Here is a 13,711-nt window from a genome sequence, read left to right on the forward strand (position 1 = left end):
TGATCATCAAAACCTTCTTCCTGCCTACACCAGGGAGAAATTTTATCAATGCTTTGGTTTCTCTTTGCCCATCATACCCACCATTCAGGATCTCATCCCCGTGGTTTCTCCAAACCTCTACTATTGAATTTTGAGATACATCCCATTTCTTCTTTAAGTGCTGCAGAATAGATGGGAAACTATGGGATAAAATATTGCATATACTCCTTAGACAGAGATCCGCTCTCTGAACTGGGTCCCATCCCAACCCCCTTTCTTTTTCATCCTTTGTTCCAAGAGATGTCTTGCTGGGCAGGGGAGTAGAAGGGACCTAGCTCGGTTTTGTGATTTAATAAAAAGCACACTGGATTTGTAGTCAGAACTCCTGGTTTCAGATTTGGCTTATGTTGATTTATACTTATTTGACTATCTGCTGGGGATAAGCAGAGATTGTTAGATATTGAGACTGCCTGGTGGCTGTGCTTAGTATTAATTACTTTCCAAGGATTTAGAGCTAGGAGTCAGAGAGTCTAGCCCCCTTACTTTATAGGCCGAGAAACAGTCTCAGAGTGAAATACCAGAAGTCCCAAAGGTAATAATAAATAAATAGCAATAATTACCCAACTAATATTTATTATGCACAAAATAAAGCGTTCTTGCCCTCAAGGAATGTATATTTAATTTATGAAATGAGTCAGGACAGGACCCGTGATTATTTTGCTGAAGGGAACTCAAAGTGATGTAATCCCCTTGGGATACTGAGAGGTAGGTAAGGTGATTAGCCAAGGTCATATAGGCAGTAAGTGTCAGAGGAAGGATTCAAAACCTTTATGGTATTATATTAATAATGGCTTGAATTTATCGAGCTCTTTAAAGTTTACAAATGTTTTGCTCACATTATCTTTTTTGATCCTTAGAACAATCCTGTGAGGTTATCCCCATTTTATAGATAAGGAAATTGAGTACCAGAGAGGTGACTTTCTTTTCTATGCATTCAAACTCTGACTCAAGTCCAGCACATTATCTACTATGCCATTTTGCTTCCGAAAGAATTACAAATGAGAGACTAGCCGGAGTTCAGTCTTGAAAGTATGCATAGGAGATGACTAGGTAAATGTTTGGAAGGATCCCAGTATTCCTGACTATCAATGTTCAGAAGGTCCTCCTCCTCTTTTTCCTCCTCCTCCCTCTCTTTCTCCTCCTCCTCCCTCTCTTTCTCCTGCTCCTCCCTCTCTTTCTCCTCCTTCTCCTCCATTCTTCTCCTCCTCCTTTTTCTCCTCCTCCTCTTCCATTCTCCTCTTCCTCCTCCTCCTCCTCTTTCTCCTCCATACTTTTTCTCCTCCTCCTCCTCCATCCTTTTTCTCCTCTTCCTCACTCCTCTTTCTCCTTCTAAGGACAGAGTATCAATGCATGTCTAATTTTATTAAATTATCATTAATAAGGTCTTTTTTCCTGAGACACATGAGACACAAATGCCTTCCTTCTCCTCAAGAAAGTTATAAGTCCTAGAATCATGAATTCTGATTTTATCCTAAGTTGTTTCCTATTTTTTCAAGCTATTTTTAAAAAAAATTCTTGCTTTTTACAATTTGGAAATGAATATATACCTTATAAAACACTTAAACGTTTTTGTTAGGTTTTTTTTTTACATCATTGTCATATATCAATATCTGACATTTTTAAATTTTTAATTTACATTTTCAACAATTTTTCCATCACTTTCTTGAGTTTAGAAATCAACAAAGCAATAAGTCAAGTCCTAGAAACTGCTGTTTGCCAATTTCCAAGATGTAAATGCTCACCCTGGAAATTTAATAAGAGGTTCTCTTTTACTGGTTCAAACTGGTTCCAATATATACCTGCACTTCAGACTCAATCAGGACCTATTAATCTTACTTTTTATCTCAGTAAGATGGAACAGAGACTGTTTCAGTGGCTTCCAAAGAATGGGAATGGCAAGATAATGTCAGTATTGTGTTCTCTACTCAAAGCAAAATGGCTCTCAAGATAGCAAAAAGGACACTTTGCTGGTCTTAATGACACTTCTTATTCTTAGATCCTTTCTTCTTGCAACTGGGAGAAAAAAGAATTCCTTTATCTCGGTCAGCCACACATGGAACATTCCTTTCATGCCAGGGAAGGTGCTTTGCCTAGGGAAGTGGATGAGTTCACTCAGATGATTATGGCTTGGTTCAGGCCCTAATCACCTGTACTAAAATTGGCTTCTCTCCTTTTCAATCCAGCTTCTATACTGCTGCCCAAGTGATTTTCCTCACTTCAAACCTGGCTAAACCCCATGATTTCCTGGACAGTATACTCTACCTTCACCTTAGCATGCACACTCCTTCCTTATAGCTTCCTCTTCCAATTAGTTGATTCCTTCCATTTGAGGAAGTATGCAGGCAAATCATGTTCATTCTACATGACTGCTCTCCCATCTCTATTTTTCAGCTCCTTTTAAAGTGTCATTTTCCCCATTAGAATTGTAAACTCATTTTGGGCAGGAATTGTCCTTTTATCTGTACTTATATTCCCAATGCCTAGAACAATATTTTGTACATAGGATGCATTTAATAAACTCTTTCTCTGAATGTCTATCTGTCTTTATTTCTCTCTCCTGTCAGTCTTCACAAATGTCATTCCCCTGATCAAAAATTGCTTTCCCAATGCTTGTTGGATCAAATACCATGAGATCTTTCCTGATTCCTGGCCCTCTCCCTTACCCCCAACTTTTTTAGTCCACCTCCAAAACTGCCTTTGACTTATTTTTCATATATTTTGTTTTCATTCATGTGTACATGTTATTTCTCCCATAAATGTAAGTTCCTTGAGGAGGAGACCTTTTTCTTTCATCTTTATATCCTCAGCATCTAGCACAGTGTTTGGTAGATGTTTAATAAATGGTGTGATTATTGTTGCTCATCCTTCTTTCTTGAAGACCACTTGAGTGATTCACTAGACATGAAACATGAGTCACCTTTCCTTCTTCTTCTTCATTTATGGCTCTGTGGCTGAAAATACCTCCCAGTAGGGATCTGTCACAACATGAGTTAAGAATAACTAACCACAGGGAGAGAAAAAAACAAAGGAAGCAGACAGACAACAAAAAACCAAGATTTCTGTTTGTGTCTGTAGTGAGAGGTGGTGGGGAGGAGTGGTCCAGTTATGAATGAAGTATCTGTCTTGCTTTCATGGGGCAGCATCCATCCCTGTTTTCTCACAACTGTCTTTCTCTTCTCGGTACTAGATGGAGATGGGGGGATTATATCCCTATTCCCTGAGAACATGGAAGAATTTGGGAGATGATAGATGGAAAGATAGATAGATAGATAGATAAATCGATAAATCGATCGATCACAGACACACACACAGACAGCCTTGATTACTGCAATGATTTGCTGGAGGGTCTGCCTGCCTCAGCTATCTTCCCATTGGAATTAAGAGGGGTTAGAAAAGGATTAGGTTAAAATTTTAGTTGGAATTTAGAAGTCAAGGGGTTAGAAGTCAGAGCAGAAGAGGGAGGGTGTTACAGGCATAGGAGACATTCGTGGAGCCAGGAGATAGTGTTTGTGGAACGACCAGGAGGGCAGTGTTACTGGATAAAAGGGGGAACGATGTGTAAGAAGATTGGAAAGGAGGTACCACAGTGGATGGAGCAGTCAGAAGGATCAGGGTTCAAATCCAGCCCCAAGCATTTAGCAGCTATAAAAACCTAGACAAATTATTTAACTCCAATTGCCCCCCCACAAAAAAAAGGGGGAGTTCGATGAAGAAGACTGGAAGAGTAGGAGAGAGAAAGAATGGAAAGCTTTGAACATCAAACAAAGGATTTTGTATTTGTTTCTGGAGGCAATGGGGAACTAAGTAAACTCGAGTGTGTGAGTTGGTGGAGGGGTCTACGTGATCAGACTATTAGCAGAAGTGACTACAAACAATAAAAATCATTACTATCTCAATAGATGGATAAAAAAAACTTTAACAAAATACAACACTCATTCCTATTAAAAACAGTAAGAAGCATAGGAATCCAATGCTAAGAAAGGTACGAAGTCTTTCTTAAAATGATAAATAGTATCTATCTAAAACCAATATTAAGCATAATCTATAATGGGGACAGACTTGAAGCCTTCCCATCAGGAGTGAAGCACTAAAGTGAAGTACTAAAATACTTGATATAGCAATAAGACAAGAAAAAGAAATTGAATGAAATAGAGTTGGTAATAAAGAAACAAAAACTACCACTCTTTGCAGATGATATAATGATATGCTTAGAGAACCCTAAAAAATCAACTAAAAAACTACTTGAAATAATAAACAGCTTCAGCAAAGTTGCAATTATAAAATAAACCCATTCACACCATCAGTATTTCTATATACTACCAAACAAAACCCAGCAGCAAGAGAGAAAGAGAAATTAATTTAAAATAATTGCCGACAATATAAAATATTTGGAAGTTTATCTGCCAAGACAAATTTAAAGATTGTATGTACATAATTTCAAAATATGTTTCTCACAAGTAAAGTCAGATCTAAACAACTGTAGAAATAGTAATTGCTCATAGGTAGGTTGAGGCAGTATAATAAAAATTACATTCTACCTAAATTTTGTCTATTCAGTGACATTATCAACCAACTAAAGAATTTTATAGAGCTAGAAAAATTAGTGACAAAATTCATTTGGAAGAACAAAAGTCAAGAATATCAAGGGAATCAATGAAAAAAAATGTTAAGGAAGGCAGCAGGCTAGTGTCGGATCTCAAATTGTGTTACAAAATGGTAATCATGAAAATGATCCAGTACTGGTTAAGAAATAGAGTAGTAGATCAGTAGAATAGATCAGATATACAATACTTCACATATATAATCTGGATCAATTGCTTACTTCTCAATGAGGATTGAGGAGTGGGAGGGAGGGAGAGAATTTTGAACTCAAAATTTTAAAAAATAACTTAAAATTTTTTATAAACAGTTGGGAAATATTTAACAACAAAAACCACCTCCATAAACAAATGGCTATATAGACACAGGTGCATTAATTAGCAAGGAAGATTAAGCTTCCAGTATGTTGTATGGAAGGGGAGAAGGTCAATGCCTAACTTAGATGAGTCTTTTTTTTTTTTTTTTCAACTTCTCTCTTTCTCTAGAGCAAAGAAACCTTATTTTCTGAATAATGACAATGGGTTTGAAAATGAAAGTGAGTTTGCTCACCTGTTCCTCTTATTCTGGTGCAAGAATGAGGAATGTCTGGCCAGCAGACCTTATCTGGCTCATGAAATCATTTGGTCTGGCCCAGCCAAGGCAACCACAGATGATGATGAGCTGAAAGCTAAGTGCAAAACCTCTTACTGCTTGCGTTTTTAAATTGATAATTTTATAGTGTTCATGAATGATGGCCATTAGCAGAAAAAGAGTTCCTCATCTCCATTTGTACATTGTTATTTTTATATCATTTCCCTCTTTAGATTGTAAGCACTTTGAGGGCAGGGGCCTTTTCTTGTATCCCCAGTGCTTAACACAATGTTGGGTACACAGAAGATGTTTAATGTTCAATGACTGACTGCCACATCCCTGTAGTCTGTCACTGGCTTGTGATTTCTAGCTAAATCCTGAATTTGTATGTCAATTTTCTGTAGTAAAGTTTTTTCCTTCTTTTTCCTAGTATCTCCATACCCATGGATCAATTCCCACTGACCAAAACTGACCAAATCTTTTATCTTCTTAGAGCAGCATTTCCCCTACTTTTTGGTCTCAAAAAGGTCCCCTTTCAATGCTTAAAAATGATTGAACCATCCTTCCCAACCCCAAACTTTTGTTTTTGTTTATGTATGTTTTATCTGTTGATATTTATTGTATTAGAAACTAAAATAACTCATTTATTATAAAAATAGTTTTGACTTCATAGACCTCTTGACATAGAACCTTGACTAGGGTAGGTTCCTGCCCCTTGGTAGGAATGTATGGCAACCAGTTCTACTGACTTATTGTTAAATTTTCTGCACATTTACACTTGGGAAATCCAAGAATTATACAAATCAGGGTTTAATGTATTGTTTTGTTGGTTATCTAGACTTAAAAAAATGATAGAAAAGTGATAAGAATGCAAACTAAACTCAAAAATATATCATACCTTATTTTTTTATTTTTTTAGAGGACTAGTTGTTAAATATTTATCAGCACACACTTGTTCCTACCCATGGCTAGATTTAGGCTTTGAGAACTTATGCTCTCGCATAAATATGTGCTTATAACTAAAAGTCTTTCTATAGATAAGCTTTAGATACCATATAACATAGTTTGGCATTTCTGCTGGCCTGTGAGGATTTATAATAGTGGAGTGAGAGTGAAAATAACAAATAACCAACAAACACTAACACACCTGGCTAACTAGAATAAGGAAAAGGTAACTTTGCTAGAAAATAGGGGATAGAAAAAGGGATGCCTAATGAATCTGGCCCCTTTTGAAGAAGTGAATGCTGCTTCTCTGAATCCCATAGTACCACAATATAATTCTTTAGCTAAGCTCCTCACAGAAACTACTATTATATCTTTAAGAGACAAATGGGATGTTTTAGAAAAGGTGGTTTTGAGTTGAAAATGTATTGTTATGAGATGCTTCTAGGGAATCAGAGAGAATGTGTGAATTAATTTTGATCTGCGAGGATCTTTGAAGTCAATCGAGAAAATTAAGAAAATGATTTTATAAGAATTCTCAAATGTAATGTTATGAAGAAACATTATTAAGAAAATTCTATTGGGAATTGAATAAATGAATGAATAAAAAAGCATTTATAAGGGCTTACCATGTTCATACAAAGATAAGAATTGAGACACTCCCTGCTTCAAGGAGCTCAGTCTTTTTTGGGGGAAATAATAGTTTACAATACATTCTGGAAAAACTGCTTCCTGAGATGGTGAAAGAGAGAACAAAGACTGTGAACCTGGATTGACTACCAGCGCCATGCCAGGAAACTGAATTGCTTCCATTTGAATTGTCTTTGGCAGATTCTGAAGATCACTCGGCAGGAGAAGGTACAGACACACGGGTCCTTTCTCAAACTAAACTGCCAAGCATCCCAAGTCTATTGCAGAGAGCACAACTCTGTTGAACTGGCCATATATTGTTCCAATGCCAAATGCTCACTTGCCAAAAAGATTATTTTATGGAGAACTCACCCAGGGCAAGTGCTCACAAGGTAGTCAGAAAAAGTGATACAAGGATGTTCTCAAGGTCTCTCAACTTTAGAAGTGATTATATGACATGAAAGACACTGGCCCAGGACCACCTAGCATGGTGTGCTCTCGTCAGAGAAGGTGCCGTGCTCTATGAGCAAAGCAGACTTGAATTAGCTCAGAAGAAAAGTGAGACACACAAAGTTAGAGAATCCACCCCAAATGTGAATAGGGACAATTTGTGCCCGACCTGTGACAGAGCATTCTGATTTGCCAGGCAGACATACCAACTTGACTCTAACAGTGATATCATTTTGGTCCTCTTTGAAAATGAAGAACAACCACCAATCAACAATGACTACTAGACAGTAAACATTGAATAAATCCAGGAATGAAAAGTGTTTTGTTATGGGCCAGGTGAGGGGAATGTGTGCTGGGCTTGGAGTCAGGAAGACACCTCCTTGAGTTCAAATCCAGCCTCAGACACTTACTGCTGTGTGACCCTGGGCAAGGCACTTAAGCAGGTTTGCCTTAGTTCCCTCATTTGTAAAATGAGCTGGAGAAGAAAATGGCAAACTACTTCAGTATCTTTGCCAAGAAAGCCCCAAATAGGGTCACGGAGAGTCAGACACAACTGGAACAACTAAACAACAACTCAGACTGATGTGGTAGTTTATTTCTGATATAACAACAAATGAAGCATTCATAGTTTATTCAACAGGATAGTTTAAAAAGAGGCAGCATTTGGCTCGCTTTTCCTTTTACCATTTAAGGCTTTTTCTTATTTAAAAAAGAAAAAATTAGAGTTTTTTTTTTTAAATTCTGAAGTTAAACACCAAAAAGAGAGAGATTATTTCTATATACATGATAGGACACAAAAGTAGATTGTATGTGAAAATATTACTCTTCATTAGCTACCACTGACTTAAAATTTTTTTTTAAATATAATAAATTCCACATTACCTCTAAAACTTCCCTACTTTGTGCTACCTTTCTGAATTTTTCTGTGAATTCTTTTCTGTGAATTAAAAAAAAAATTAATTGACCTTCTTTTCTCCTCCTTTCTTCTCTTCCTTCTTCTTCTCTTCCTCTTACTCCTCTTTCACCTCTTCTTCTTCTTTTTCTTCTTCCATCTTCTTTCTTCTTCTTCCTTCTTTTTCCTTATTCTTCTTCTGCTGCTGCTTCCACTGCTCCTTCTTCTCCTTCTCTTTTTCCTCCTCCTCTTCCTCCCCTCCTATTTCCCTTCTATTCCTCCTCTTCTTCCTCCTCCTCCTCCTCTTTCTCCCTTTCCTTCTTCTCCTCCCTTTCCTCCTTCTCTGCCTCCTTGTCCTCCTCCTCCTCCTCCTCCTTCTCCTCTGTCTTCTCCTTTTCTCCTCCTCCTCCTTCTATTTCTTAGCATTTTTACTAACCAATCCTTTCTTTCCTCCAACATCAAACTTTTTATGTATATGTAAAAGTGTGAAGTTCATCTAATGCTCCTTTAAAAAATTAATTTTTAAAAAAATTATTAAAAATTTTTTATTTATCTAATGCTCTTTTGTTTACTCTTCTCCTCCTATACCCTACTTTGGTACCTCTTATGAAGAAGTATCAAGCTCCACCCTCTTCTCCCTATTTTGTACACTGGGATATTCTTTTTTTTTTAAACCTTTCCTTCTCTTTTTTGTCTTAAAGTATCTGAATAAGCTAATCCATCCTTAGACCCTCTGATTTTTATTTAACTCCATCAATGACCTTTGAAGACATTGACATTCTGTAGCAACATTTTTTTCTTTTTCCTAGTAGAATGCTAGCATTGTATCATCATATAGTCCCTTTTAATTGTCCAAATAAATTTAATTTTTAAGATTTCTCTTGACTTTTTTATTAGTATTTTAAAGGCTCTGACCTTTTCATCAGAAATGTTTGAAAGTCCTTTGTTCTATTAAAGATTTCTTTCCCTCCCCTAGAAAGTTAAAATTCAACAGTATAAGATAAATTATACTTGATTAAAAGCCCTTATTTCTTGCCTTCTGGAATATTATATTCCAAGATTTCCTTTTGTTTTTAGCAGATGCTTCCAGGACTGCATTTTCTTCTGTAATCCATGAAGAGCCTTATGGGACATTACAAGGAGCCCAGCAATTGGACTACATCATACCTAAAGGGAATTTTTTAAACATCCCATGAATGAGAGAAAAGGACTTCCAGAAATTGGGACCTGTGAGTTTGATGCTTTGCCACAAGTACTCTACACCCTTCCCTGAACTCTATATGTATTTGTGGGAGAAACTGTTACAGAGTAGTAGATATAGCTCTGGGCCTGGAGTCAGGAAAACCTGAGTTCAACTCCCACCTCAAATACTTGCCAATTGTGTGATCCTGGACAAGTCGCTTAATCTCTGTCTACTTCAGATTACTCAGCTGTAAACTCGAATTAATTGTATTATGTGCTCCCCAGGGTTATTGTGAGGATCAAATCAGATAATATGCCTAAATACTAGGCACCTGATAAATAAGTTCCTTGTAATGTCCAAAGTCTAGTCAGTCTTGGCCCCAATTAATCTGGCTGATTTAGGGGTGCTATTTAGAATAGGTGGATGGGAAGTTTTTCCTTCTTTTTCCTTCTATCCCACTAGGTAATTCTTTTTCAGAGGGTTTCAGAGGGTTCAGCTGGAACTCTACTTTCATTATCTTGAATTGGAATTCTTATTCCAGCTATCTCTGTTTTTATGCAAAATGGGAGGGAATGATGAAATTCTCCAGTCAATTGGATAGTATTTATTATCTGGCATTATTTCGCTATCAAAATGGCTTTCAAAAACTTTTGAAACTTAGTCTTATGACCTGTGATTGATTTACTGAGTTCTATTCTCCTTTAGTTGAGGTACCAAGGTTGAAATGGTGGTTTCAGCCCCATTATTATGTACTTGATACTTGAACTCCTTTTTGGGAGCTTGCAATATTTTTTCTTTTTTGCTCTAGAATTTTGCTTTGACATTCATGGCACTTTTTTGGGGGGGGGGAGGATTTCTTTCAAGAACTGGATCCTGGATTTTTCAAATTTTGTTATGATTTTTTAAAAATGTAGGCAGTTTTCAGTTATGGTCTCTTGAAATATAGTATCTAGATTTTCTTTTAAAATCATGGTTTTCAGTGATTCTTAAACTACCTATCTTTTACCTGTTTTCCTGTTTTGTATGTCAGGAATCATGTTTTCTTTTCCCCCCCTATTTTAAAAAAATTTAATCTAATATTTCTTGTTATCTACAACTCATTGACTTCTATTTGGTCTATTTTGAGGTTCCAAATTTTGGATCTTCAAGGCTCTTTCTAGCATCTGAGACAAAATGCAAGGGATCTCAAAGGGCCCTGGGATGTCTCCATCTGAATGTTGCCATACCTGTGCCAGTTGCTGCCCTGCCTGGTGGTTTCTAAAGTCTCATCTTTGAGTTTCCAACTATACTGGAGCTTTCTTGGGAGAATCATCTGCTCTTACTGCCTCCTGAAACAGAGGCTTTGGGGCTAAACATATCTCTGGTTGCCCTGGGAAACTATCAGCTTGTTTACCTGTGCTGGTGTTGGATTTACTGGTGATCACTTTTCCCATTGCCTGTGGACTGCTGGATGACTTTTTGTGTTGTTCTGGAATGGAATCAGACTCTTGCTGGAATTTCTCCATGGATTTCTTAATTATTATTTGGCCTGATGTGATTCTTAGATTTTGTTGGAACAGGTACTGATTGGTGTGACTAGAGCCAATATGACTGTCTCATCACTTAGGAGTGTTTTTGCTTATACCAATGATGGATCTTAATCCCCACATACTACCTCCTCAGTACCCCCTGACACTGACCTTCTGGATGTTCCATGAATGAGACACTGCGTCTCTAGCTCTGGGCATTTTCTTCGTCTGTCCCCCATGCTGGAATCTTCTCCCACACCAACTGTGCCCAATGACTTCCCTGGCTTCCTTTAAGTCCCAACTAAAATCCCATCTTTTGCTGGAACCCCTCTTAATTCTAGTGCCTTTACTCTGTTATTTCTTATTTTTCCTTTACAAAACTTATTTGTATATATTTGTATGTTGTCTCCTCCATTGGATTGTGGGCACCTTAAGGGCAAGTATTTTTTTTTCATGTTAAATATGTTATATTAAATTATATATATTAAGTATATATATATATTTATATATTAATATAAATATATTATATATATTAAGTATATATTAAATACAATATATGTATACATGTTCATACAGTTATTTTGTTGCATAAGAAGAATCGGACTTTGAAATAATGTACAATTAACCTGTAAGGAAATCAAAAATGCAGGCAGACAAAAACAGAGGGATTGGGAATGCTGTTTAGTGGTTCACACTCATTTCCCAGAGTTCTTTCACTGGGTGTAGGTTCTCTTCATTATTGAACAAATGGAACTGATTTGGTTCATCTCATTATTGAAGAGAGCCATGTCCATCAGAATTGATCATCATATAGTATTGTTGTTGAAGTATATAATGATCTCCTGGTCCTGCTCATTTCACTCAGCATCAGTTCATGTAATTCTCTCCAAGCTTCTCTGTATTCATCTTGCTGGTCATTTTTTACAAAACAATAATATTCCATAATATTCATATACCACAATTTATTCAGCCATTCTCCAACTGATGGGCATCCACTCAGTTTCCAGTTTCTGGCTACTACAAAGAGGGCTGCCACAAACATTCATGCACATACAGGTTCCTTTCCCTTCTTTAAGATCTCTTTGGGATATAAGCCCAGTAGTAGCACTGTTGGATCAAAGGGTATGCACAGTTTGATAACTTTTTGAGCATAGTTCCAAATTGCTCTCCAGAATGGCTGGATATATTCACAATTCCACCAACAATGTGTCAGTGTAAGGGCAGATATCTTTTGCCTCTTGTATTGCCAGTACTTCGTACAGTGCCTGATAGTAGACCAAATCCAATGTTGATTGGTTGATCCATAATAGGCATTGAATAAATGTACATTGGTTGCTTGATTGATTTGATTTATGTTCTTATCACTATAGATATTAGCTCCTTCAAATAATACCAATTACAGCATATCTTTGACTTCTTATCATCATTTATCATTATTGTTCAATTATTTCAGTTATGTCTGACTCTGTGATGCCAAATAGTGTTTTCTTGGATCCTGGAGTGGTTTGCCATTTCTTTCTCCAGCTTATTTTGCAGACAAGAAAACTGAGTCAAATGGGATCAAGTGATTTGTCCAGAGTCACATAGCTAGTAAGGGTCTAAGGACAAATTCAAATTCTGGTTTTCCTGATCCCAGGACCAGTTCTCCACCCACTGTTCCACCTAGCTAGCAAGATCTTTTCCTTATTTTTTAATGCTGAACTTGGACTTGACTCCTTTCAGGTCTAAAATATGATGTTCCTCTGCTGTGTGGAATGGTTCTCCTACCTTTGATTGAACTGTTCCCTTTCCTTGGGAATCATAATGTGAATTTCTTCCTGGCAGCACCATCCTTTTTATGTCACATGCGTAATAACAGATGTGCCCACAGAAACTGTACCTTTCTTTAGAATTCACAGTAAGTTCTTGTTAGAGATGGGAGTCCAAGTCTCCTGCTTTCTACAGTTCAAATCCCCTGAGAACCAAAAACCTGTGGCTTGAAGGAAGAAGGTCACTGGCTAGACCCTTCATTCCTAAAGGAGAGGACAACAGGCTGTGGAGACTCAGTTTATTGGGCAGGAAGGATTGGTGGTGTTTGTTGCAGATAAATATCTTTCCTATATTCTCCTGACCTATTTATTACTGAGATTTTTATTGTTGTTGGAAGTTTGTCCCCTAATCCCCATCCCCACTCAAAAGAATAAAAAGAAAATACTTGGAATTATAATAATTGACAATGCAACTTGGAAAGGGAAAAAGATGACTAATGTTCCACAGAGAACTCTCTCTCTTTTCTTAGAAAACCCTTTCCTTGATTTTGTGCCAAATTCACTCAAATTCACTCACTTTCTTCATTCTAAGGCCACAAAAGTCTGTCATGTCTGACATGAATGAATGAAAAAAATGTTTATTAAGCATTTACTATAAGCAAAGCATTGTGCTCAGTACCAGCATACAAAGAATAAATGAAGACAGGGAATTTGCTTATTAGGTACACTATATATATATGTGTATGTGTGTGTATCTATATGTATATATATATATATGTAAATATCCTATATATAAATATCTAATATATATATGAATACTCATATATATATAAATATCATATATACATATAGAAATATAAATATCCAATGGTCCTTAACATACAGAGGCAAAACAGATATAATTTCTGATGTTTAATCATTTACTCAAGGATTTTGGCCACAAAAAATTTTCTTTTTCAGATCTTTGGTATTGGTGTCTCCATGGAAACAGTTGCCATGTTACAACTTCATAGATTTTGCTTCCCAGAAAGAAAACTGGGAATGCTGGCTTGGAAACAGGACGAGTGGTTGAGGATGCTCCCCGGGATTTGCCAGCAGGAGGAAGTTTGTTGTTCAGTTATTTTAGTCCTAGCTTGACTCTTCCTGATCC

This window comes from Sarcophilus harrisii, chromosome 2 (assembly GCF_902635505.1).
Source record: "Sarcophilus harrisii chromosome 2, mSarHar1.11, whole genome shotgun sequence".
Taxonomy (NCBI): domain Eukaryota; kingdom Metazoa; phylum Chordata; class Mammalia; order Dasyuromorphia; family Dasyuridae; genus Sarcophilus; species Sarcophilus harrisii.